This window comes from Equus caballus, chromosome 11 (genome assembly GCF_041296265.1).
Source record: "Equus caballus isolate H_3958 breed thoroughbred chromosome 11, TB-T2T, whole genome shotgun sequence".
In the NCBI taxonomy this organism is placed as follows: Eukaryota; Metazoa; Chordata; class Mammalia; order Perissodactyla; family Equidae; genus Equus; species Equus caballus.
In genome coordinates, this window is record NC_091694.1 from 5,144,652 (window position 1) to 5,171,411 (window position 26,760).

Below are 26,760 nucleotides of genomic sequence, written 5' to 3' on the forward strand. Positions count from 1 at the left end.
TGCTGGACTGACAGACACCACTCCTCTACTAGGGTGTACTAAAGATGGGCGGACGGGAACTCCGACTTCCCCTCTTAAATTAATCATAACCAAACATACATTCAAGGCAAAAATTTATGGTGTTAAAAAGATCAGTGAAAATGGCCCAGACTGCTCTGATTTAACCTCTAACGAGGTGCAAGCAGTTTCAGAGTACCATCACACTAAGAAACCCTGCCTTTCCTGGAGAAGTTTCCTGATGTTCCCCTTGAAAGGTCTGACCATCTGAAGATAAGTAATACTCAAACCACAAGAGCTGCCATGGAAGAGCCCAGAAGGCACCAGAACAACATACTAATTCCTCCACTCAGGATTCTCACTACCATTCCATTCCATTCCATTCCAAGTCATTCTCAGTTTTCTGGTATGTATCTCACTCTCTCGCCATCACATTACAAGGTTACATTAATCTGAAAGATTTATGCTGTGCTCCTGCTATCTATATATTTATAAGGTACCGGGCAAGGCAATATGGGAGGGAAGGAGGAAGGGGAAGATGAATCAGACAGTTCAGGAAGGAAAGTCAGGGAAATACGCGAGAGTGTCCTACTATACAGGCTTAAGGAGAGAGAGAACACACTCAGCTTGGAGGCAGGGCGGTTTGGGAAGGCTTCATGGGAAAGCAGGCATTCACCCGAGGCCTCAAGGAGTGGGGAAATCTGTTTGTAGTCGGTGATGAGGGGAGAGGACTTCCGGGAAAGAGAACCCAGGACTGTGACTGTGAGGAAACCTCGGGGTGCGAGCAGGGACCCACAGCTTACTGTAGGGCAGGGAAATGGCAGCCTGCAGTGGCACTGTGACAAGGCATGTCCCTGCTGAGCACCGACCATGTAGCCAGGCCCCAAGGGCGTGGAGAACCAAGACCAACAGAAGGCCCTGCCCTCCTGGAGCTGACCTATTCAGCAGGCGGATGGGGACGAAGGGAACTCCGCCCTGTGACTGGAGTCACGTTTTCAGAAAATTCCTCTTAGAGTAATGCACAGGATGGTCTGGAAGGGAGGCAAAGCCCACATGTGGAACAATTCTATTTGCTTTTAAACGTTTTTACTTGGGAGTTGAAAATATACTTTTCATGTTTATCTACTCCCCTCAAATATACTCTGAATCCAATTACTGCTATAATCTTGCTAAACCACACAATATTTGTCTCAATGCATTTTATAATAAACACTTAAGAAGTTTATTTAACTGCTCAGATCATACCACAGATAAGTCTCAGGGAGGCCCTAAAATTTGTTAGCATTAAATACTGCACAAGTGAACAATTTTAGACAAAAAAGGCTGACTATCGTTTGCTCTACACACTGACACCGGAAAACATCGAAACTGACTTTTAAATTGTACTACATTAAAAAAAAAAACTGGCTTTGTACATTCCAGCAGTATGAAGCGCCAAGACAGTGAGAATACAAGGGCTTCAAACAAAACAGTTTTTTTTAAGTCACACAAAGGGTAGAGTAAGCACTCAACAGGAAACAATCTCAGCTAGGGTCTCTCCCATTTAAGTACCTATTAGGTCATTTTCAAAATACCCACAACGTCCTTTTAATTCTTGAAATAGAGTTGTCAGCTTAAGGCATTACCCGCACAGCCTAGCCTTGAATTTAGAACAGAGTGAAAACTTTCCATTCCCTGTAAAGTGATCCGCCCACGCAGACTCCCATTTGCACAGACGTTCACCGTCACCTTGGGAGGCCCCAACCACTTGGCGTTTACGGTATCCAGGCTAACGAGCAACTAACAGGGAATCATATGTTCTTCTCTAAAGCTCTGTTGGTCTAACAGTGGTGAGTAAGCATCGACCTTTTTCCCTCCACGTCCCCTTCTCCTCTGCCACCTGCCACCACAGGCATCACTCAGCCACAGGGCCGAGACCAAGTCCTACTTTTCTTTGTATCCACAGGAGAATAAGGACCTTATCCAATGTCTAAAACAAAGCTGCCATTCAATACACATTTTTTGAATTATGGAATAAAAGCTTACTAAATAAACCAATGAATCCAACTTTTTCTTTCTGTGCTCACTTACCTCGGCCTGTCTTTCAGAGATGGGTAGCAGTTAATGAATTCTGCATACTGTTAGCACACAAAACTCTAACTTTCTGGAGGGTTACAGAAAAGGAAGACTGCAAAAAGTTGACATAACTCTAGTCTCTGAAATTGTTTATAAATACCATACCATAGTTTCCCAGCATAAACTACTACCTATAAAGTTTCTACAGTCTCTGAAACACAGACACATTCCAATTTTATTAAAAACACTGATACATGTCCTAGCTCTATCCATAAGAAGGGCCTAGAAGCAATGACACCTCAGTATCAAGGAGCAAACTTGGCATCCAGATCTTGGTTTCTAAATACCATTCCCTACTAAAAAGGAATCCATGCTCCTTGGAGAAATGGCTGATTACAAGTCTGGAGCAAGGAAAGGTCAAGAGGAGTCTGAAGCATTCTCACCAGAAGTCAAGGAAGTGCTCAGTGACTGATGCGGACATGTCAAAAGAACATAGGAGGGGTTGGTCCGGTGGCGCGGCAGTTAAGCGCACGTGTTCCACATCGGCAGCCCGGGTTTGCCGGTTCGGATTCCGGGTGCAGACATGGCACTGCTTGGCAAACCGTGCTGTGGTAGGCTTCCCACATATAAAGTAGAGAAAGATGGGCATGCATGTTAGCTCAGGGCCAGTCTTCCTCAGCAAAAAGAGGATTGGCAGATGTTAGCTCAGTGCTAATCTCCCCCCCCAAAAAAAAAGAACATAGGAACCAGCCTGAAGGGGTTCCACTTGCCAATTCTGGGATAATCTGAGCACCAGAAGGAAAAAGGATGTTAAAGCATAATAAACCATACAGTGATACTCAAGAAAAATGGGCAGGGGAGGAAATTTTACAGAAAAACATCACCTAATAACGACAAGAAGGAAGGACAGGCTTAGAAAATCACCGTTCTGCAAGCATGAATTACAATGACCAGTCCAGGCAAGGATCATCAGTGGATGCTATTGAAAGGTGGCTGCTGGAAGAGATATCACAGCCTTAAATAGATTACTGCAGATTATTAGTTACAAAGGGACAAAGGTGCCTTTATAATGGGAAGATCTAGTAGTCATCAAATGGTTAATCAAATGACTGAACTCAGGACCAAAAATGGGACAATCTGACAATCTGACGTGACGCAATGGAAGCATACACAACTATGTAGTCCTCATAACAAAAACGGTGAAGCTGAAGTTAAGCACAAAGAAACAATCAGACAAATCCAAATTATGGAACGTTCTACAAAACAAACAAGCTGGACTCAAAAAAGAAAAAACGTCAGTGTCTTGAAAGATGAACCAAAAAAGCAGGGAACTGTCTAGAGTAAAGGCAACTAAAGAGACAGGACTATCAAATGCAATGCTGCATGAGCTCTTGGATTAGAATAAAAAGAGCTCTAAAGAATATTTAAGGAAATGTGACCACGCATTACACACTAAAAATTATTCTATCAGTGTTAAATTTCTTGGGTATGATAATGATAGTTATGTAGGAGAATATCTATTCTTAGGCAATACATACTTCAGTATTTAGGGCAAAAGTGTTATGATATATGCAGCTTACTTTTAAATGGTTCTGCAAAAAAAATGGTGTGTGTGTGTGAGAAAGAGATAAAGCAAATTTGTTAATTTATCTAGGTGAAATGTATACAGTTGCGTTCACTACACTTTATCAACTTTTTTAAAAATGGAAATTTCTCAAAAGAAGCAGCTGGGAAAAATATTAGTATTTCCTACTAGTTACTAAGGTAACTTTGGCGGGAAAAGTCCACATGTAAACTAATAGTGCTTTTACACATAACTGATTAAATACGACATTGTCACATTTTACACACGAAAACTAATACAAATTTTAGGTTTGCCCAAAGCTCTGGCCCCAGTTTGTGGCCAGGTATGCAACGGGGACCCGCGCCTTCTCAGAGGGGCTTCCTGCCCAGCTCCAGCTCACCGCAGCTCAGAGGAGATGCGGGCCCAGAGAGCGCAAGCTTCTGGTTTTTCAAGAGAAGCCAGCAATCTGGATTTTTATGTGAAGTGGCCCTATTTTTAAAACCCTGTTTGAGCTGAAGAGCCCACATTAGCAAGCCTTCAATTTTTATCTCTACACCAAGAAATCTCTATGAGAGAACTGAGGAAGACCCGCGTTTCAACCCTCACCAGGTTCAAATCACTGTCAGAAGAGCAGCAGCAATTTCCAAAGGTCTGCTTATTTTTTGCAAACTATCTGCAATATTATCAAGTCATTTCCTAATCATATTCAACATTTATCAAATACAAACATCAAGAAAGACTGAATGAAATTAACTCTTCCAGAAGTAATTTCTTCAGCGAGATAGAAATGTTCTTTGATGTCTCTTCTTAAAAGGAAAAATTACTTTTGCAAGAGAAATAACCATGTGATCATTTGTTCCTTCTTATTTAACACAGCAAGTGTTTCCATAATGAGAACAAAATAAGGGCCTCATCCACTTGCCCCAAGAAGAAAGCTCCTTCCGGGTAGCTCAGTTTCCTCCACCTCCTCACACCCCCTCCTCCTCCACCTCCTCACACCCCCTCCTCCTCCACCTCCTCACACCCGCTCCTCCTCCACCTCCTCACACCCGCTCCTCCTCCACCTCCTCACACCCGCTCCTCCTCTTCCAAAAGGGGTTTCGGAGCCTGCAACTTGGGAGCTTGGCCACAGGACTTTCAATTTTTAACCAACCTTTGAACGCAATTTTGACATATTAAAAGCTTGCACTGTGCTAAAGAAAATCACATTTTAGTGAAGACATTTCAACTTGAGAATTAATGAGCTTAACACTGCATTCTGTCAGGAAAACCCATTTAAAAGAAATTCCATTTAAAGAACTTACCTTTAAATTGAACCACGTTCATATCTAATTTCTCCAACAAACTAAGCCAGTTGCTTTCTGTATAGCCAGTTGGATAATCTATGGCACTAGACACGACCATCAAACTCACTTATAAACAGACCTGGTTATATCCTGGAAGAATCAGTAAGTGTTTTCTTAAACTAACCATGGCTTAAGTCTCTCTTAGAAGTTGACAGTGCTCAAAGGAATAAATATACAACATATCAAGAAAATGTGGCATACTGGCTAAAGTCCCTCAGAGTTACAATTCTGTAGCTCATTGACTATCAAAATAACAGCTATATATGGAAGGCCTGCGTATACAGGCACTATGCTAAGACCCTAGAGAGCACAAAAGCGGAAGACAAGGAACGGGGCTTATTTAGAGGTGAGACATACAAACATATAACTGTGTACAACCACAGAAAAGAAGACTGAGGGAGGAGGTGACAAATTGCAAATGAACTGTGTTGGCAATCAAATTGCTTAAGAGATTCAGGGGAAATCACTTCAGGCTGAGGTGGTCACAGCAGGCCTCGCTGAGGGCACGCGTCTGCACGGGTCCGCAGGGGCGCAGCTTTAGAGCAGCAACACAGGGAGAAGGGCGCGCTCCTCGAGGGAGAAGCTGAGCAAGCCACAAGGCAGCAAAGCATGCACAACTCCAGACGAGTCCTTCAGACCCGCTGAGAACGTCAGTTCACTCAGCAGCCGGCTCCAGCACGGGAGGTGGCTCCAGGAACAGCTTCGAGCACCACGGTCTGCTGCTGACCCTCAGACGCATATAAAGCCCTAAGCTAATTCTAGATATTAAAAGTGACAACACGCCGGGGAGCCTGGGGGCCCGACACTGCCTTTATCACCATTCAGTCCTCTGCGGGCTCTCACGCTCCACCTCCACTACTACTGAACTTGCTTCTATTCAGTCCATTAGAAACCGAGTTCCAAATCACATGCTATTTGTGAATACATGTGTTCCTGCTTAATAAGGTATTTATAAAAACTACAATGTGAAGATTTGAGCCCTCTCAAAGAAAAGTTACAATCTAGTTAAGTCATGATGCACTTTATTCATCCAAGTACTTACTGACCACCCATCAGATGAGCTGTTTTCAAACTAGTACAAGGCTGGGAGCAAACTAACAGCAGCAGAACGGCACGCACGATTGTACCGGGGAAGCGCTGTATTCAAACCAGTCATTTCTCTCACTCACCAGTCTTCAGTTAGACCAAAATATTAAGTCATAACAACAGGCTGGAACATCCACTAAGACCAAACAAGAAAATATAATGATTATATTAAAACTAAAAAGAAATATGTAGGGGGCGGCCCGGTGGCGCAGTGGTTAAGTTCCCACGTTCCGCTTCGGCGGCCCGGGGGTTCGCCGGTTCAGAGCCCAGGTGCACACATGGCACTGCTTGGCAAGCATGCTGTGGCGGGCATCCCCACATATAAAGTAGAGGAAGATGGGCACGGATATTAGCTCAGGGCCAGCCTTCCTCAGCAAAAAGAGGAGGATTGGCAGCAGATGTTAGCTCAGGGTTAATCTTCCTCAAAAAAAAAAAAAAAAGCGAAAAAAATCCCCCCCAAAAATACATAAAAATTTGATATACCCTAAGCCATTTCCCTCTAAAACCAAACATATCTGAATTTTATTTAAATTTAAATTACAAATTTCATCTTAGAAAACCTCAAATTCCATGGTCCTGATAACACCCTTTTTCCAGAGGTAATATTTAGTCTGGAAAAGCTGTGAGACCTAAGGAAAGGGCATCTGAGAGAATGATGAGAGAATGATGACAGATGATGAAGCTGGCCAATCAGAGGTTCCCTTCTTTTCTAGGACCTTCTCATTAAATAGGATTATGATGAACACTGTGGAAGGCACAATTATAGTTGAAAGAACAGATGGTAAATGTGTTGCTCATACACCATACACCAAAACATTTGCAATTCCAAACATTTTAGATATTTTTTACCAGGAACACATTCTTTTTACCATCCCTCTCTCCTAACACCCACTCTCACAGTTAGCACACAAAGCTATAAACCAGCTATATTTACTTTTGATAAAGGAGTCATTTCAATATATACTACTCTAACAACAGAGAGGGACTGGGCAAACATCAGCTAAGAAACGTGAGGAATTCTGCATCAATATATCACAGTTTCTTTCATTCATATATCCACTCCTTTGCTCCAAGAGTTCTAGACATGAAATATTTTTGCTAAAGGATAGAAGAAACTTCAGAATTTCTTCTAGACTCCACATATTTTCTCTTAGGAAAACAGCACATGGACTCAGGCATTTGTGCCAACGGGGTGTTGGGCCTGCATCAAAGAAAGGTCACTACATCCAATGACAATCTGTGTACTCCGCCCTTCAGCCCACACTGGACTCCACCTTTACTACCTGCTCTTGAACTGACCTTCCAATGACGTTAGCAGGCAACCGTGACACAATTCTAAAGGACCTCGTAAAAATTACCCACATCATTAAAAGACTTCACACGTAAAAAGTTTGATTTATCCATACTACGATATTTTTTAAGTGTCAAAAAAAATACCCCACACAGTAGTAGGGTTTTTTCTGACCTCTTAAAATAATTCAGGTTAGTGATACTCAAACTATACTTGACCCTATTCCAAAAGGCAGGGTTCTTGCAGATCTGAATGAGAAGTGGGATGGAAGTGCTCTGAACCCAAATTACTGACAACGATCTCCTCTTAAAGAACAACACAAATTGGTACTAAATACAGTTCTCTCCAATTTAAGATTTTCTACTACAAATTTTCCTAATCCTTTGGTTCCTAGAAACAAGTGCTAGTACATGAGCCTCCCCCCCAAAAAAATCAGTAAGTAAAGGAACAAAGGAGTGGGTACAAAGGAGCAGCAGGCAAATATGGCAAAGGACTGGGACACCCCCTATAGAGCATAATGTGGCGTGCCCTCCGATCCGGCACTCTTCCCACAGAGGACAGCGTACTTGTGTTTGTGGCTTACACTGCACATCTGACAGTCATGTGTCCTGCTCACAAATGGTTCCTGGTTCACAGGAGAGGAATGACTATCAATCTTTCACAACACTCAGCAAAGAGCACCATGGCCCCACAGTATTCGAACCATTGCTATAAGGACAAAAGACGCAGGAAAACAAAGAATTACGCATAGAAGAAAAATTCAGTAGTCCCCTCCTGTCTGAAGGGGTACGTTCCAGACCCCCAGTGGCTGCCTGAAGTAACACCAAATCTATATATACTGTGTTTTTTCCTATACAGACATACCTATGATAAAGTTAATTTATAAATTAGGCACAATAAGAGATTAACAATAACTAATAATAAAATAGTTACCACAGATTTTAGCAACCTCAGCATACGATCATTTTTCTTTCCTTATTAAGTCAAGAACTTTCACCTGTTCACTTAAAAGCAGCACATTCCCGCTTCTCCGTGGCAGATCCGAATTGCCAGCATCACTACTCTTGCACATTGGGACCACTATTAAGCAAAATAAGGGTTACCTGAACACAAGCACTGTGACACAGCGACAGTCAGTCTGACAACCAAGGCTGCTAAGTGACTGACAGGCGGGCAGGACACACAGTGAGATCTGCTGGACAAAGGGACGACTTGCGTCCTGGGCAGGACGGAGCAGGATGGCTCGAGATTTCATCACACTACTCAGAAGGGTGGGCAATGTAACTTATAAATTGTTCATTTCTGGAATTTCCACTTAATATTTTCAGACCACAGTTGAAACTTCAGAACGTGAAACCGCAGATAAGGGGGACTTATCACCTAAAACTACTAAAAATGGGCTTGTTTCCTACCATTCGGATCTTGCTTTAGCTGTAATTTCTAACAGAGCAGCTGCAGGTTGCTCCTGGTTAAAGACGAACGGATGCCATTCCTTCTCTCCTTGCTGAACCTAACACGGACACAACCAACTGTACAGCTAAAGCCTTGATTTAGCAAGGGCTTCTAGAATATGATATCTTACAGTACTTGTCTTCCTCTTCAAGAATTTCTAGGCAAGATCACCTGGAAACTTTTGTTAACACAATCTAACAGACTGACATAGAGTTACTGAGCTTTCAAATAAAATTCAAAGCATAATCTAGTCTGTCTGATTAACTGCATCTTCTGCATTTCAGTTCAGATTAGAAAACTAAGGCCCACACTTGCTCAGGAGTGCTATGTTTCTGAAAGATCTCAAGATTGACATCTCAGACAAAGCCGAAGGGGGCCTAGGCTGGGGGGGGGGGGGGGCTTGCAGTTTGTTTATTGTCTTGAAGATAATCATTGATGACATTTTCTTTTTTTTTTGGAGAAAGATTAGCTCTGAGCTAACATCTGCTGCCAATCCTCCTCTTTTTGCTGAGGAAGACTGGCCCTGAGCTAACATCCATGCCCATCCTCCTCTACTTTATATGTGGGACGCCTACCATAGCATGGTTTGACAAGCGGTGCATAGGTCCAAACCCGGGATCCAAACTGGCAAACCCTGGGTCACTGAAGTGGAACGTGCAAACTTAACCGCTGCGTCCCTGGCCAACCCCGATGACATTTCTGACTGGCTTATTTGGGGACACTTGTCCTGAAGCACTGCTGCATGGCACTCTGTTGGAGGTTTCCAAATTTCAGTTAACAGCACCCTTGGTATCTCAGTAACTTTCACAGTGTCCCAAGGCTAAAAGAAATACCATTTATTAAATTATTAGGTCCAAACAACTTAAAAAGCATTTGTGTCCTGGGGCCGGCCCAGTGGCCAAGTGGTTAAGTTCGTGAGCTCCACTTCAGCGGCCCAGGGTTTCGCCAGTTCGGATCCTGGGCGCAGACATGGCACCGCTCATCAAGCCATGCTGAGGCGTCGTCCCACATAGTAGAGTCAGAAGGACCTACAACTACAATATGCAACTATGTACTTGGGGGCTTTGGGGAGAAGGAAGGAAGGGAGGGAGGGAGGGAGGGAGGAAGGAAGGAAGGAAGAAAGAAAGAAAAAAGATTGGCGACAGATGTTAACTCAGGTGCCAATCTTTAAAAAAAAAAAATTAAAAATATCCTACCACACTGTGGTGCTCCAGGGCACCTCAGAACACAGTTTAGGAACTGTGGCTCCAAGTATTTTAAATTTTATCCATTTAGTCACAAATTCCTTTGCCTAAAGAGGCATTATTCAAAATCTACACAAATGAGCTTCAATCCAATTAATCACCCTATATTATCAAACTTTCTATCAAATACAAACCAGTGTTCTAGTAAGTTCTAATTTTTGCATAAAGAGCTTTAAAAATCTAAGAAGGGTGAGCAAACTTTTTAAGTAAGGGCAAGACAGTAAATATTTTCAGAATTACGGGACAGACAATCTCTGTCTAAAATACTCAACTCTGCCTTTGCAGGACGAGGCAGCCGCAGATAATACGCAGACAAATGAACACCTCTGTGCTCCAATGAATCACTACCTATGGACACGGAAATTTGAATTTCATATACTATCACGTGCCATGAAATATTATTCTTTTAAATTTTTCCCAACCATTAAAAAATGTAAAAACCACCTTTAGCTTGTGTACAAAATCTGGCAGCAAGCAAGTTTGCCCATTCCTGACCTAAGAGATTAACCATAACAGGTTGCATTTAATTATTTTCTCACAAAAATTCAAGAGCTGTTTTAAGTGCCAACCAGTCAAAACCATGAAGGACAAAACCTTTAAATAAAATGAAAGGATTATCAAGTCAGTGGATTGTCACTTAATATGTTTGTCCTTAACTGTTCAGTGAGCTCCAACAAATGCATGGCTAACCCACGTACGCCAATTTGACCACATCCACTCACTCCACAGTGGGGAGGCAGGGAGAAGAGGGGATTATCCTCAAGAGTGAGGCACACCCACCCCTCCACTCAAGAACAGAAAGGCTCCAGAAGGGCGTCATCTAAACCAGCAGCCACGGCCACACGTGGCTATGTAAATTTAATTAAAAGTAATTAACATTAAAACTCAGTTCCTCAGTCTCACTAGCCACACTTCAAGAAGTTGCTCTGATATTCCTGGCTGACTCACAACACGTAAGTGAATTCTGTAACAAACATCTTCACCTGATGACTACACATCTTTGTCCTAGTTACTGTCCTTAGAACGTCTGTGAGGCTGTGGTGGCAGACGCCCTAAATAATAAGTCTTATGATAAATTTCTTCTCTCCATGAAACCCAGAGAGTCATTCATACTTATTGATAAACTAATTATATGAGTTCCAAATCTGTTTTTATCAACTAGGCTTTGTTATTTAAAGCCTTTTGTCTAGATACAGAATAGAAGGCTGTATCTCCTGTTCAAAGATTTCTGGCAGCAGAGGAAATTATTTTTTTTGGTGAGGCAGATTCGCCCTGAGCTGACACCCACTGCCAATCTTCCTCTTTTTTTTTTTTTTTGCTTGAGGAAGATTAGCCCTGAGCTAACACCTGCGCCAATCCTCCTCTATTTTGTACGTGGGAGGCCTCCATGGCATGGCTGATGAGCGGAGCAGGTCCGCATCCAGGAGCCGAACTCGCAGACCCTGGCCACAGACCCTGGCCCACAGACCCTGGCCGCAGACCCTAGCCCGCAGACCCTGGCCCCAGACCCTAGCCACAGACCCTGGCCGCAGACCCTGGCCCACAGACCCTGGCAGCAGACCCTAGCCCGCAGACCCTAGCCACAAACCCTGGCCCAGAAGCAGAGCCCGCGGGAGTACAGCCACTCTGCCACGGGCCGGCCCCCAGAGGGAACTTTTTTTACAACAGGCAGCCTCTAAACTCACACCAAACATAAACATCAGTTAACTCTTTCCAGGACAGCTTACTGAGGGGGCTCCAAGGCCCCCTCTGAAGAGATTCTGGAGGCAGAGGGATCAGTCAGGCCTCAGGCCCCTCCCTGCTCTGGAAGCTCCGCCCCCCCACAGTGCAAGCTCCCTTGCTGCTCAACTCTTCCCCAATTTTATCCACTTTATCCCTCCCCTCTCTTGTTCCCAAGATTCACAGATCTAGTTTTGTCTTCTGCCTAGAATATAACTTTAGTAACTGTTTTTCTTTCTTTCTTCTTCTTTCTTTCTTTACTGACAGCCTGAAAAGTATCCCTTTGTTTTCTAGTTTACAAATATTAATCCAGATATTAAAATAAATTATAGGTTTTACTCTTAATTCTAACAGATCCAAAACCTTATAAAAGTACTATGAAATCAAAAAGTATTATCTTTTTTCTTTCTTTTCTTTTCTTTTTTTTTTTTTTTTTTTGGTGAGGAAGATTGGCCTTGAGCTAACATCTGTTGCCAATCTCTCTCTTTTTGCTTGAGGAAGATTCACCCTAAGGTAACAGCTGTAACAATCTTCCTCTACTTTGTATGTGTGATGCCATCAAGCACAGCTTGATGAGCAGTGTGCAGGTCCACAATCAGGATCCAAACCCACGAACATTGGGCCACCGAAGCAGAGGGCGCAAACTTAACCACTATGCTACTGGGCCAGCCTCAGTATTCCTTTTTTTTAATGCCAATGTTTTCTGCTGCAATATATGTAAACAAACAAATTGTGGTATATCCACCCAATGAAACACCCTTTAGCAATACAATGTAATAAACTATTCATGCACACATGAATGAATCCAAAATAATTATGCTGAATCAAAGAGGCTAGGCAAAAAGAAGGGTATATGTGACTCTATTTCTGTAAAATTCTAAGAAATACCAACTACTTTACAGTAACAGAAAGCAAATCAGTGGTTGCCTGGGGGTGGGAAGGAGGAATAAATTACAATGGGACATAACTTTTAAGGTCATGGGTATCTTCATTATCTCAATCACAGTGATGGCTTCACAGATCTACAGATATGTCAAATGTACACCTTTAAAACGTACAATTTTTTATTTGCCATTTATACCTCAATAAAGCTAAAATAAACCACAATAGAAACATAAATATAGTTTTTATTGGCATGCCAACTCAAGGAAGCATTTCTAATAGTGACCAGTATTTCCTGATAAAGAAACTTGACTGGCCATCATTGAGCACAGAGCAAGAAAATCTCAAGGATATTTGAAAAGGAATGCAGCATAAAAGGCTTTATTCAGAATTGCCAAAAACTGGAAGCAACCAAGATGTCCTACAAAAGGCGAGTGGATAAACAGACTGTGGTGCAACCACACAACGGAGCATTATCAGCGACAAAGAGACATGAGCGCTCGAGCCATGAAAAGACATGGAAGAAACGTAAACAACTGTTTCATGAAAGAAGCCTGTGTGAAAAGGCTCCAGACTGTATGATTCCAATTCTATGACATTCTGGAAAAGGCAACACTATGGAGGGAATGAATAGGCCAGTGGCTGCCAGGGGCTGGAGGGGAGAAGGGAGGGATGGACAGGCAGAGCACAGAGGATTTTTAGGGCAGTGGAAAGACTCTGCAGGATACTGTAATGGTGGACACACGACATTACAAATTTGTCAAAACCAACAGACCTGTACAACGCAAAGAGTGAATGTAAACCAGGGACTTTAGTTAATAACAATGTATTAATATTGGTTCACCAACTGAAACAAACATGCCACACAAGACAGAAACAACAGGGGAAAGTGGAAAGGGGTACACTCTCTGTACTCTCTGCTCAATTTTCTGTAAACCTAAAACTGCTCTAAAAAAATAAAATCTATCAAATATTTTTTTAAAAGGCATCAAGTAACACCTTGGCCAAAGGTAAAACACTATTAACTGTTCATGCTATAAGAAAACAAAAAGAGAAAGACAAACTTCTTTTAAAAGAACCTAGAGAAATTCCTATCACCATTGATTCAACAAACACGCACTCCATTCCCCACGGCAGGCACTGCAAGCAGGCGCTGAGGATGCGCGAACACAGGACAAGGACCCACCCGTGCAGAGCTTCCCCGAGGGGAGAAAGGAATCAGAGCAGCGACTACCAAACCCTCGCCTGCTTCCCAAGAGCCTATGTGTACGCATCACAGTCAGTCTCACAGAGAGTCCTGCACTTACTACGCATAATCTTTCCGTGTAATGAGCTTCTCCCCACTTCAAAACGAGAGAACAGAAGCTGCGAGAAGCAAACGCCCCAGGATTTGAACTGAGGGCTGTCCCACGCCAGAGGCAGCAGCCTATCTCAGAGCACAGGCCCCGGGAGAGCAGCCCTGGCCTCAAACCCCAGGCCACCCCGGCCACGCCCTTGGGAAGGTTACTTCATCTCGCTGAGCTCCAGTTTCTTCACCTTCTTCAATTCACTTTAGTTTCTTCATCTTCTCTGACGCACAAAATTTTGGAAGATTAAAAAAGAAAACGTAAAGTGTTTAGCAGGCCCCGGCACAGAATGAGTACAATACTAAGAAACGTGGCTGCTCTTCCATGCTGCACATGAACCTCTCAGAGAGGGAAAAAGTGACTGAGCACCAAGACACTGCCGTGCAACAGGCCAACACCAACCCGCTGTGCACAAAGAGGAAGGGGGCCTTTCTCATGCAAAAGCTTTGAAAACTAGACATTTTTCACGTGACATTTATCTTGTTTTACTACACTCTGAAAATGCACCCCCCAAAAATCCATGTATTCACCAGACTAAAATGATAATTACATCCCCCTTGGTCCTAAAAACACCAGATGTAAATCTCATGAGGCTTGTTGGAAACCAGTTATTTTAAGTTTATAATTCGCCAACTAAAAGAATAGGAACTAGCTGGAAATAACATCATATAGGTCTCTTACCTGCTACAGGGAAAAGAAAAAGCCAAGAGAAGATAAAGACAGAAATTATCTTATTTAAATTTAGGCATTGAGAGTAAAATATTCCCTTTGTAATATGAAGTAAGGATAAGAAATGATGGACTTAGCTAGTTATATCACTCATTAATTAGCTAAATATACTATAGTCAATCGCTGGAAGGAGAAAATATGGCCTTGAAGATAAACGTGACCAAAGTTAGGAAGAACAAGATGTTCTCTGAAAAGGTTTCAGTTACAGGTAGCCCCGAACCAAGCGTCATGCTCATGGAGTTAACATCTGCCACAGAATGAAGCAGCACAGTAGACTTGGAAGGGAAAGAATTCACATCAGGAAACTAATCGCTCAGCTCCCATCGTGGCCTGAATAAAAGTAAACATTCGACCGTTGCTCCCACAGTCCTGGGAGAGTCATCCGCTGTTCTGGCGACAGACAAAGCCTTCTCTGGGTAACCCCACACGGTGTCCACCACAGCGAGGAGCACACCAGCACTTACGGCCTCAAACTACTTTAAACTCAAGAGTTCCTAGAGACTTTCCATCCACCCACACCCAACTGTCAGGCATTCAACTCCGCTACCCAACAGTGCCCTGTCCCTCCACTTGTGGAGTGGTGTCACTTGAGGGCTAAGACACAAACCAGGGAGGCACACAACAGTCAGTGGAGAGCCTGGGCTCTGGTGGCAGCAGGCCTTGATCTGAATCCCAGCAGTACCACCCGCTAGCAACAGCCAGCCGTTAAAGACAGGAGGAAGAAAGACTGTGAGCCAGCAAAGACGGAGCTCTAGAGAAGAAATTTCCCTGCCCAGCAGGGACCTGGGTCAGACAGAGACCGATCAAAGGGAGAAAGAGGCTCGGGGAGGAGAAATGGGGAGGAATTTTAAAGCAAAGAGTGCAAACTGGCCCTGTCCACAACTAGGAAAGCCCAAGGTCTGAGTGTTGCTGGCTGACGGGCGAGACCCAGGCTTGTGTGGAGGTGAGCTGGCTGTAGGCAGTCTGTGCATTCGTGCGGCCGGCTCTGAACTAGGGCAGCGGGCAGTCTGCACCACCGCCAGCGGGCAAGGCCCCAGGGCAGGGACGGTCATTTGGCAAGCAATTTAAACCTAGCTTCCTCATCTGTAAAGTGGACTAAGAGGAGAGCCTAGGCGAAAAGGTACAAACTTACAGCTGTGACACAGGTCAGTCCTGGGCTGTACCATACAGCATGGTGACTGATGCGGGGTCGGTGAGCCGAGGAGTCAAAAGAAAGATTTCTTAGACTCTTAAGATCTGGCAGTAGTGCTCTTTTATTTAGAGAATAGAATAGCATGGGGACAGGACCCATGGGCAGGCAGAGCTGGTGCGTGGGGACAGGACCCACGGGCGGTCAGAGCTCCTGCTGCTGCCGCATGGGGACAGCACCCATGGGCAGTCAGAGCTCCTGCTGCTGCCCTGAGTTGAGGGTTAGGGCTAATTTTATAAGGCATGGGTACGTGACTTTTTTTTACTGGAAAAAAGAAAAGATGATGTAAAAAGTCATTAAATGATTTCAGTGCAGATGGGGTCTGGTTATTGTGCGGTCATATAACTTTAGATACGAATCTGGCCATATAGATCGGCATGCAGGTGAGGATGCCCTGGGCTTCTCTCCCTGGGGCAGTCCTAATCCATACCACGTAAAAAGTCCACTGGGTCGTATAGTTTGGCGTGTAGGCCAGGTCACCCTGGGCTGCTCTAGCTGGGGCAGCCTTAATCCGCATCAGTGACCACAGTCAACAACACTGTATTGGACATCTGAAAGTTCCTAAGAGAGCAGATCTTAAAAGTTATCATCATAAGAAAAAAAAATGTCTATGTGAGGTAATAGCTAGAACTTATTGTGGTAACCATTTCACACTAAGTACATATATCAAATCATGACGTTGTATACCTTAAACCAATAATATAATGGTACATGTCAATTATACCTCAATAAAGCCGGAGGAAAAAAAAGGAAGAGCCGCCCCACAAACCAAGTGTGAGCAATAAATGAGACACTGGCTCATAAGCACCCATAAATGCCTGCCATTATTCTTAGACCTTTTATACGTTCTTTAGGTATTTCACAAACGGTGGTCCAGCAGTACGACCCCTGTCTGCCCACAGGGGCCCCGGCAACCAGGTCCTCTCATTGGACTGCACGCTCGAGGAGAGTAGAGCCCACAGAGACCGTTCGGTCGCCCACCGCGTGCTCAAGGCCCAGCGCAGCTGAACGCCCTGCCATCCTCTCCAGCAGGCGAGACCTCTGCCGCAGGAGCTGTTCCAGAACTGTTTCCCAGCCCCTACAGCACGCAACCCTACTTTGCCTCCCAAGTATATGACTAACATTCTTAAACTAAGGTGCTTTAAAAGTTTTAAACTTTGAAAGCTAAAAACATGATACAGCTGTATTTAAGGATCATTTACAAAACACTCTAAAATTTCCTTCATGAAAAAGAAACATGACCATGAGAACCACAAACACAAAGACTTTTCCCCCCTTTTCCACTGTAGGGTGACAAAGCAGAATCAAAATATACACACTGTGTTAACTTCCCCAGATCTAAGTGAGACCCAGAGGAAGTTGAAAAGACTACCGTCCCTAGTTTGCTTTCTCAGCCTCACCAGTCCGTACTCAATTAAAATGACTATCAAAGGACTACCGCCACTGATTCATTGTATAAAAGGGTTGCCCATTAATATTTAAAATAGTTGAGCCAACAAGCCACTCTCGTCAAGCATAGAGAATAACACAAAATGTTTACCCCACCCCCAACACTTGTTGTTTTCAACTTCAGGTTGGGTTTCAAACAAAACACAATTTAAGGAACTGGCTGATTTGGATTCATGAAAGTATAGCAAAATCTGAGAGAAACTGCTCATCAAGTTTGAGGAACCTACAGACCCCTTTTAAAAGAGAAAAGTTTCCTTGGGTTTTCAGTGCTGACCAGCTATTTTTATTATAATATTACTTAAATACGTACATACAAACTAGGTAAAAACTCATATAATTATAAAACCCAAACTAACGACATACATTTAATGGGAAGGATGACATTTGTTGAAGACGTGAATACGGAAGCGATCGCAGGGCACAGCCGCTTTCCAACTCGGCAGGCCCACCCAGAGATGCAGCGTGGTGACTCACCACGCCCACCACTTTTCTCTACTTAAATCTTTATTTGTACAGCTCCCTGTCTGCAAAGTAACTTAGCTTATACTTGGCTCAAACACATCATTTACATATTAATTCCATCTCTATTCCTTTTGTATTTGCTCCCAACCATTACAATAGTACTATTTGGGTAGCTGGCCCCATGGCCAGGTGGTTAAAGTTCTGTGCGCTCTGCTTTGTGGCAGCCCAGGTTCGCAGGTTCGGGTCCCTGGCAAAGACCTGCCCCACTCGTCAGCCACGCTGTGGCAGCATCCAACATACAAAACAGAGGAAGACTGGCACAGATGTTAGCTCAGGGCCAATCTTCCTCAAGCAAAAAGAAGAGGACGGCAGTGGATGTATTAGCTCAGGGCAAATCATCTTCATCAAAAAAAAAAAAAAAAAAATTACTATTTGCTGCCCAAAAAATAAACATAGCAAACCATGTAGTGTCTGATAGCATTTAGCCATAAATATGATAGGCATCCAGAGATCTCAATGTGTTTATATATTTTTTTAATTGTCAAAATAAAAGCACATTAACCAATCCCTCTTAGAGAATTAAAGGGCATTAGTTAGAAAAAACAGAGGTATACACATCTTTAAGGAGATCTTCATACTTAAGATATCTTACTCCGTCAATACATCTTGAAGGTCACATGTTTCCCAGGCCACAATCACTGAAGCCCTAGGCAAACCAGAATGTCTGGAGTGCTGTGAAAGGTTTCTCTTCTCTTAGTTTTTCATGTGCTTAATTCTGCATTTAAAGCAGTCACATGATTGACCCATGAGCCAATGGAACCAAAGCATGTCATGATTTTCCAAAACCATTCCTAAGCCATAAAGTTTTTTGTCTAATAAAGAGCAAACTGAGTATACGTGACAACAAAAATAGCAGTTTTGTACATTGCTCTTCAAACCAAGTTGGATTTGGCAGACTACTGTTTTACTTTCCAGAGTGTAAAAAATAAATTCGTGGACTTCAGAAAAGCATTTGGTGTTCCAGGGAATTGCAGCTGTCAGCTTTTTAAAGATGCCATGTGTTTGCCCACATAAAAGAATGTAATGAGCTATGGAAATATTATCCGGTTTCATGAACCAGAACAAAGACCCCATCATCGGTGGGCTGATAGTAGCAGTCGGTTTAATTCATCAGGAAGACATCTATCACATACTATTTATTAAACACCTAATATACAAGTTGTGCCCCACAGACCCTGAAGCGTCTGATTCTCTATTTCTCACTGCCTCCCTTCCCTTACAGCAGGAGCCACGACTCACTCCAGGGGATCGCCACCCGGCTCACCACTCTACACCTGCTCTTAGATGCTGCTCGCTCTGAAGAAACTAGCAGCAAGGGCAATCACGAGATGTAAAATAGACAGATTCTGAATAGACGAAATAAAATAGAGTGGTTGAATTCCTCAAGGAACTTGTCTTTTGGATCTGGAATCTATCAAATATAAAAGACAAAAAGAAAAATAAGCCTACAGAGATATGCAATTATTTTTTGGTTGACGTTATAGTCAAAAACTAGACTTTAAAAATGTACAGTAAACACAATAGCCAACAAGTAGAAGGAATCTAAGTGTCATTAAAGGATGAATGGATAAACAAAATGTGATATATACATAAAATGGATTATTCAGCCTTAAAAAGGAAAGAAATTTTGACACGCGCCACAACATGGCTGAACCATGAAGACATTATGCTAAGTGAAATAAGCAAGTCACAAAAGGACAAACAATGTATGATTCCACTTATATAAGGAAGAGTTATGGTCACAGTCATATTCACGGATAGAAAGTAGAAAAGGGGGGTGTTTGCCAGGGGCTGGGGGAGGGGATAGGGGAGTGAGTGACGGGGACAGAGTTTCTGTTTGGGAGATGAAAAAGTTCTGGAGATAAATGGTGGTGATGGTTGCACAAATATGCGGATGTACTTAACACCACTGAATTGTCTATTTGCAATGGTTAAAATGGTAAATTTTATGTTATGTATATTTTACCCCAATGAAAAAGAAAAAGTACAAATCTATTCTACTTGAAAATTAGCAAAGGAAGTCATGCAAATAATTAAGACAAGTTCAAGGAAGCACATGCTTGTTAATGTAACTTTGGTATCACTAAATAAACTTAAGAACAGCAGTCTGGAGAAGAACATAAAGCAAGTAAATAAGTCTCCTTTTGGTATATGCAAATCCTTCAAAAGAAAGCATAATGTAGTGAGAGTCTCTATTACATAGCCTGTTAAAAAATCTATTCCTGGGGCCGGTCCCGGGGCCGAGTGGTTAAGTTCGCGCGTTCCGTTACAGCGGCCCAGGGTTTCGCTGGTTTGGATCCTGGGCACAGACATGGCACTGCTCATCAGGCCACGCTGAGGCGGCGTCCCACATGCCACAACTAGGAGGACCCACAACTAAAATATACAACTATATACAGCGGGGATTTGGGGAGAAAAAGCAGAAAGAAAAAAAAGATTGGCAACAGTTGTTAGCTCAGGTGCCAACCTTTAAAAAAAAAACAATCTATTCCTTTCAAAAATTTTAACTTAAAAAAAGTTATAACAGAAACAAACTTCCTTTCTTCCTATTCCATTTGCTACAAATTCCGATTAGGAGAGCTAAAGGAGTGGCTCTCAAACCTGAGCAGGCATCAGAATCACCTGGAGGGCTTGTGAAGGCAGAAGCTGGGCCTACTCGCAGAAAGTCGGATTTAGTGGTGAATCAGAATGTAGAATTGTTAGAATTTGCATTCTAAACCAACTTTGCGTTAAGAAAAGTAAAAGGAAGATAACAGGTGTTGGGGAGGAGCTTTCTGAATATTAACAGCTTAAACCCTGCAACACAACCAACCAGCTCTTGACCAATGTACTTCTCAAGATGTGTGCCTTGTAGCTTTTAGTTCTGGACGTGGTTTTTAAAACACCCAGGCATTAAACTAGGAAAAAGAAACACACTCATTTTATGATTAGGACTACCTAATATTACAGAATAACTTATTAATTAAGGAAAAAAGAGTCATGTAACAACCAATCTCTCAGGGTTTAAACATGTAGAGATCTCAAAAAGAAAATTAGAATACCATTCTATCATAGTCAAGAATTTTTGCAGGAGAATCACAGAAATGGAATTTTTTATATACTTGGTATTCATCACTATGGGAGAAAAGCTACTCAAAACACTAAGTGATACATAAACCAGGACACGTTTTTCAGTCGACCACAGTAATCATAAGCTTTAGTTCTCTGAACATAAACTTTATTTTATTCACAAAACATGATTTGCATCAGATTCCTTCAAAATATGATTTAAGGAGTAAATACCTCCAACCAAAAGAATATGTTTCAATGTGACCTTTCATTAAAATTTTCATTACCACAAACAGAAGTAAAGCAGGAAACACAAGCATACATTCCAAGATTCACTTATTCTTTAGACAAATCTATTTTGGAGGGCTTACTATATGCTCAGGATAAAAAGCAAGATGATTTGATTCCTACTCTCAAGATGCCTGCATAGAGGGGAGGTAGACAAGCCTAGTGACCACGGCCAGGCAGAGTGACCAGTGAGGTGACAACGGGCCATCAGAGCACAGAGAGGGAATTCCAACTGGGAGACCTGAATCTGACCAGTTAGGTTAGGCAGGTGAGAAGAGGGAGGAAGGTATTCCAGGCAGGTTTGTAGAGAAGCAGAGAGGCCACGAGAAGTAACGGTATACTTAGGAAACCACAAGGAATGCAATGCAACAGAGTGTGGAGTCCACGTGGGGGCCGCGCAGGTGGAGACGAGGCTCTAGAGAAAGGTCGGAGGCAGACGGGAAGGGCTCTGAGGACCAAGCTAAAGAATCTGAACTTCATCTCGAAGGTGAGGTGCAGCCACTAAAGAATTTTAAACTAGCAAGTGGGGGTGGTCAGACCCACAATCCAGAGGCCCTGGGCAGCAGCCCTGAGAAAGACTGGGTGGGTGAGATGGCGCCAGGAGGCAGGGTCCAGAGGCGGCTGCAGGGGCCCGAACACGAAGTAATGAGTTGTGATGTGAGACTGAGCCAACACCGGCAGGGAGGCACAGGGTCAGAAACAAGCCAGGAGACGTCCTTGACAAGAGAGGGACTGGCCATCACTGGGGTCGAGGGGCGAGGAGGGGAGGCTGCCAGGGATGCCTAGGTTTCTGGTCTGAGGGTAGGGCATGTGGCGGTGACACCCGTCAGAAGCAGCAGCTCAGAGGAAAAGGGAGAGCTTTTTAGCGGCATTTTACTGGTTTTTTTGGGGTGTGTGTGTGTATGTTCTGTTGGGATGTGTTCTTTGTGCGTGCAGGAGGAGAGGGTGGCTTCTGTCTCAGAAGAGTCAAATGGACATATCCTAGCAGGCATCTGGCTAGGAGTCTAGCCTGCAGATAAGCTTTGAGATCTGCAGTTTATAAAGTAACAGTTGAAGCCACAATTTAAATGAGACTGCCCAGGAAGAGATGTCAGATGACAGAGTGCTGGATGGTTCTAAAATAGCAGTAACTACCAACGGAAACACCTACAATGGACAGAAAACACAAAATATACAACCAGGGTCTCAAAATAGCAAAACAAGTTATCATTAGAAGAGTCCCTCTGTAGCCAAGAAGGCATGCAGGTGGGCAGAGAAAGAAAAGCAAGAGCGACCAGAGACGAGGGCAGAGGGCCGAGGGGAAGAGCTCGCATGCAGCCATCTAACCAAACACGCAAGACATTTACCAACTGGGCACTCTCAACAGCTCAAGTGCACTCTGAATATTCAAGGGCAAAAACATGCAGGAGAGATCTACGAAATACAGATGGTAGGTCGCTGAACAGAACGAGGATTCACTACATATCAGCTACAGATAGCAATTATCTTGTATAGAGTGATAATTACATATACACAAAGACTCTTCTAAAAAAAAGCTAGTACTCCCAACATCAAATTGTACCTTTCAAGAAAATTATAATGCAAATATGCTTTCTGTAGCAACATGTAAAATTATTCCACTAGAAACATACAGAACTGTTTCACTCTGTACAGGTTAAAAATCAAGAAAGAAGGATCAATTAGCACACCAGGCAACCAAAACCCTCTCTTCAGTGAACTTCTCCGTGGGAGCTTCTCCAACCAGCCTGATACGCTCTCCAGGGCTCTAAGGGAAGCAGCACACAGGACGGGCTGACTGACCAGCATGGCCGGACACCTCAGACCACGGCCACCCCCTGCACCAGGCCCAGCCAAGCATTCACTGCACGTGCCACACAGAAATCCTCCTAATCAGACCAAAATATTAAGTCCTTTCAACTGCTTTCTGTGTGAAATATTAGGACCAACCAAGTGGGTTAAAAAGTAACTATTAATAGATCTAGTGTAATTTGGGAAAAAATATCTTGCATCTTATTTGCAACTCAAAATTACGTGGGCTAACCACAGGGACGAAAGGCAAGCGGCCAGCTGCTTTAACCATTCCCGTCACTCTCCATCAGGAAATGTTTAAACAGAGCTGCTAAAAAGTAGCTGAACTGATTTGAGGTCTGCGCCTTCTCTTTGTGCCTTTCTCCTTGTGCCTATTTGCCGTAATGAACAATTAAATCAGCAAAAGGTTAAGGTAATTGAACGAGACAAATGACCCAGTTTCTCTAACAAAGAGACAGCCTGAAAGGAAACAAAGGGAAGGGGGAATCGAGAAGATGAAGGAGCCTGGAGAAACCTATTAACCAAGTGCAGTGTGTGGATTCGAAGGGGGATCCCAACAACTTACAAAAAGACACTGTTTTAGACAAATGAGAAAGTCTGAACTTGGACTCAGTATTAGATGATATTAAGGAATCATTAGTACTTTTGTGAGGTATGACAATGACACGGTGGTTATGTCTAAAAAAGAAAAAGGTCCTTACTGGTTAGAGACACATGCTGAAGCATTTATCGATGAATTAACAAGACGTCTGAAATCTGCTTTAAATAAACCAGGGAAAAAAAAGTGGGGAGAAGAGATGAAACAACACTGGCAAAATGTTGATACAAGTGGAGCTGGGTGACCAGCACACGGGACTTATTCTCTCTACTCACACATGCTGGAAATTTTCCACAACGTAAGATTTTGGGCTTTCTGTTTTGTTTCGTTTTGTTTTACAGAAACAGGTAGAGCAAAGAGGCATGGAGCTGAACTGGATCCTACTTTATTTCTCCTTGAAATATTTCCTACTGAAGCACAACTGTCTTCAACATGGCATATTAAAAATAATTCAGAATGCATGTGTTGCGAGAGTGGGTGTAAGAGAAGGGAAAATGCCTGGTTCTGTATAGAGTATAATGAAAGCATATTATAATTGTCCATTTTCAAAACTAAGTAAATCTGACTAGTTACACCTCAGCTTTTATTAAACGCAAAAGGACACACACTATGGCATTCAAAAACTTTATAAATGAGAACAGTCCAATCTCCCCCCACTAAGAACTGACCAGGATCCTTAACACATCACGAGAGCAACTGCATTATTTCCCTCCACTCCTAGACTGGAATAAAATTGGGTTTAAAGTCAGCAACCCCAAAATACAGACTGCTTATTAATTTGGGTAAAAACAAATTCTATTGCCTATTAGGCTGTTTGAAGATCTAACAATACCTCGATTAATGAAAAAGATGTATTTCAATATCACACACAACTATCAGAAACTTGGAAACCAGAGTCAGAAATACAAAAAGGTCTAGGGATGAGAGGAAGAGGATGTGCTTCGAGAAGAAAGATAAAAGAGGGAATAAAAATGTTTCATAACTAAAATAATGCTGAAAACCCAATAAGGAAACAAAGTTGGGAAAAAAGGGATAGGCAGCTCAAACTATCTCCAGGCAAGGACGGAAGGGGTGGGTGAATGGAGGGGCTTCAGAAGGCAGCTGGCTGCCACACAGAGTGAGAAAGGACAAAACAAGAAGAGGGCCCAACAGGACCTGTGCTCGTCCGCCCCACACGACCAGAGGAGCAATCCGGGAGGGCTGCGCGGGGCGGGGCTGCTGCTCCAAGGACTCCACCTCTTGGAGTTCTGCACACCTCACCCTCACCCCAAAAGGCCAGGCCTGATTTAACTCACTGTGAGGCTCTCCTCAGACTGCAGTCGGAGCCAACAAGTCCACCCTGGGGTCCCCCACGTCTCCCTAGCTGTTTTGATACACGAAATCTGAATGGATGAAGTAAAGCTTAAATTTAAATACAAATGCCTATTTAATCTAAAAGAGACATACACACTCAGGCATACACTGTCACAGTAGAGTCACTTACTCACATATAAACTGGCTCATTTCACCGCGCACTTGGACTGGGAAAAGGGCTGAACACCAGAGAGGAGGGGAGAACGGGGGTGCTACCAGGCCCCGCCTTACCCACGCTCCTACCTGCGGTCTGTTTAACCTAGCACAGCCTCACAACAGTCTCACGCTAGTCACTGGTCTAGTTCCTAGGTTCCAGAGCTAGTCTGCGGCAGGGCCCAGATTTGTACCTAGTCTCACAGCATATCTCTTTTTCCTCCTTTCATCCTTTAGTCTTACTGGGAAGAGCGGAGATATCTAAGAGGAAAGGGAAAAGTGACTAAAAACCAGAGAATGAAACAAACAAACAAAAATAAAACAAGAGAATGAGAAGAGCAAAAGCAAATTTTGTTGTGGTGGGCCATTTAATCAACAACTGTACACTGGCAAATAGGTTTTTTGGTTATTCAATCTATAAAAGTACATCGCTTAAACTACTATTACAGGGTTTGTCAACAGATTTTTGCATAACTTATGAAGATGTAAAATAAATAAATAAATAAGCCAACTTCATCACAAAAGGACTCTGCTCCTGCGGGAGGCACGGTTAACTGAAGGATCATAGCACGTTACTTCTTTTCCATGGAAAAAACACGAATCCTTGTCTGAAAACGGATCTCAGAGCCACATTTCAGATCTGAGCTTCCATCAAACCCACTTCCCGAGTCCTCACACTCAGAGTTCATGTGGACAGACACCAGCTGATCCAATACGCCCAGGCGCCTACTGTGCGCTCAACACCCACACTGGAGGAAACAAGAAATCACAAAGTCACTGCCCTTGAGGAATGTGCAAAACGGCTGGAGAGCAACTCAGGAACCTGAGAATGAAAGAAACTCGAATTATAAGTCAAAGTCCTTAACACTGACTTCACTGTTACCAGAATCAGAGGAAAGGGAGAGAAACATGAGCAGCATCTTAGGGGCGGCAGGGAAGTGCGGTGGGTCAATAAGATGAAGCCTCGCAGAGACAGATGGGGAGAGGCAAGGAAGGAAGGATCACAAGGGAGGGGCCAGGAAAAGACAGGGAGAGTGCCAAAACCGGAAAGCACAGAACAGATTTAAAAGTTCATGTTGGGAAGTTTGAATAATTTATGAAATAAGGTTAAACAGAGAGGGTAGGACATAAAGGGCCTTGAAGAAAAAGCAAAAGAGTTGAGAACGGATACGACAGACAATAAGAGACCACATAAACAGGCCTGACAACTGGAAACAGTAGAATGCAAGATGACAAAGGGATAAAAGGTGTAAGTAAGAAAATAACAAGTAAACTCTGGTCTCTCCCTCCAAAGAGATGAGGACTCAGGCTGGAAGGATGGCCGTGCCTGGGAGAGAAAAGGACAGAAATGTGACTTGAGGGCACCCTCTAAAGGCTGTGTCTGCGAGGGATACAGATTTTGAAGGGGGATCTGGGAGAACAGAGGTGCTATCAGGAGAACAGGGAAACTGAGAGGATGGTGTGACCACACTTGTTGTGATAACGGAAAGCCCAAGTAGAAAGGGGGCTGCATAAGGCCATGACCTGTGGGGCCTCTCCTACCACGTGTTCCAACTAGTTGAAGTGACAGCTGTCCTGGAGCCAAAAGGATGAGAGGCAAGCCTCGCCCCACTTATGACTCTTATTGCAGACACCTACCT

General features: G+C 43.3%; 1 protein-coding gene across 8 annotated transcripts in view; it reads right to left on the reverse strand.

Moving 5' to 3' along the window:
- SEC14L1 (SEC14 like lipid binding 1) overlaps nt 1-26,760 on the reverse strand; it is an 82,383-nt gene that overhangs the window by 49,192 nt on the left and 6,431 nt on the right. The gene's annotated exons all lie outside the window — the stretch shown is intronic.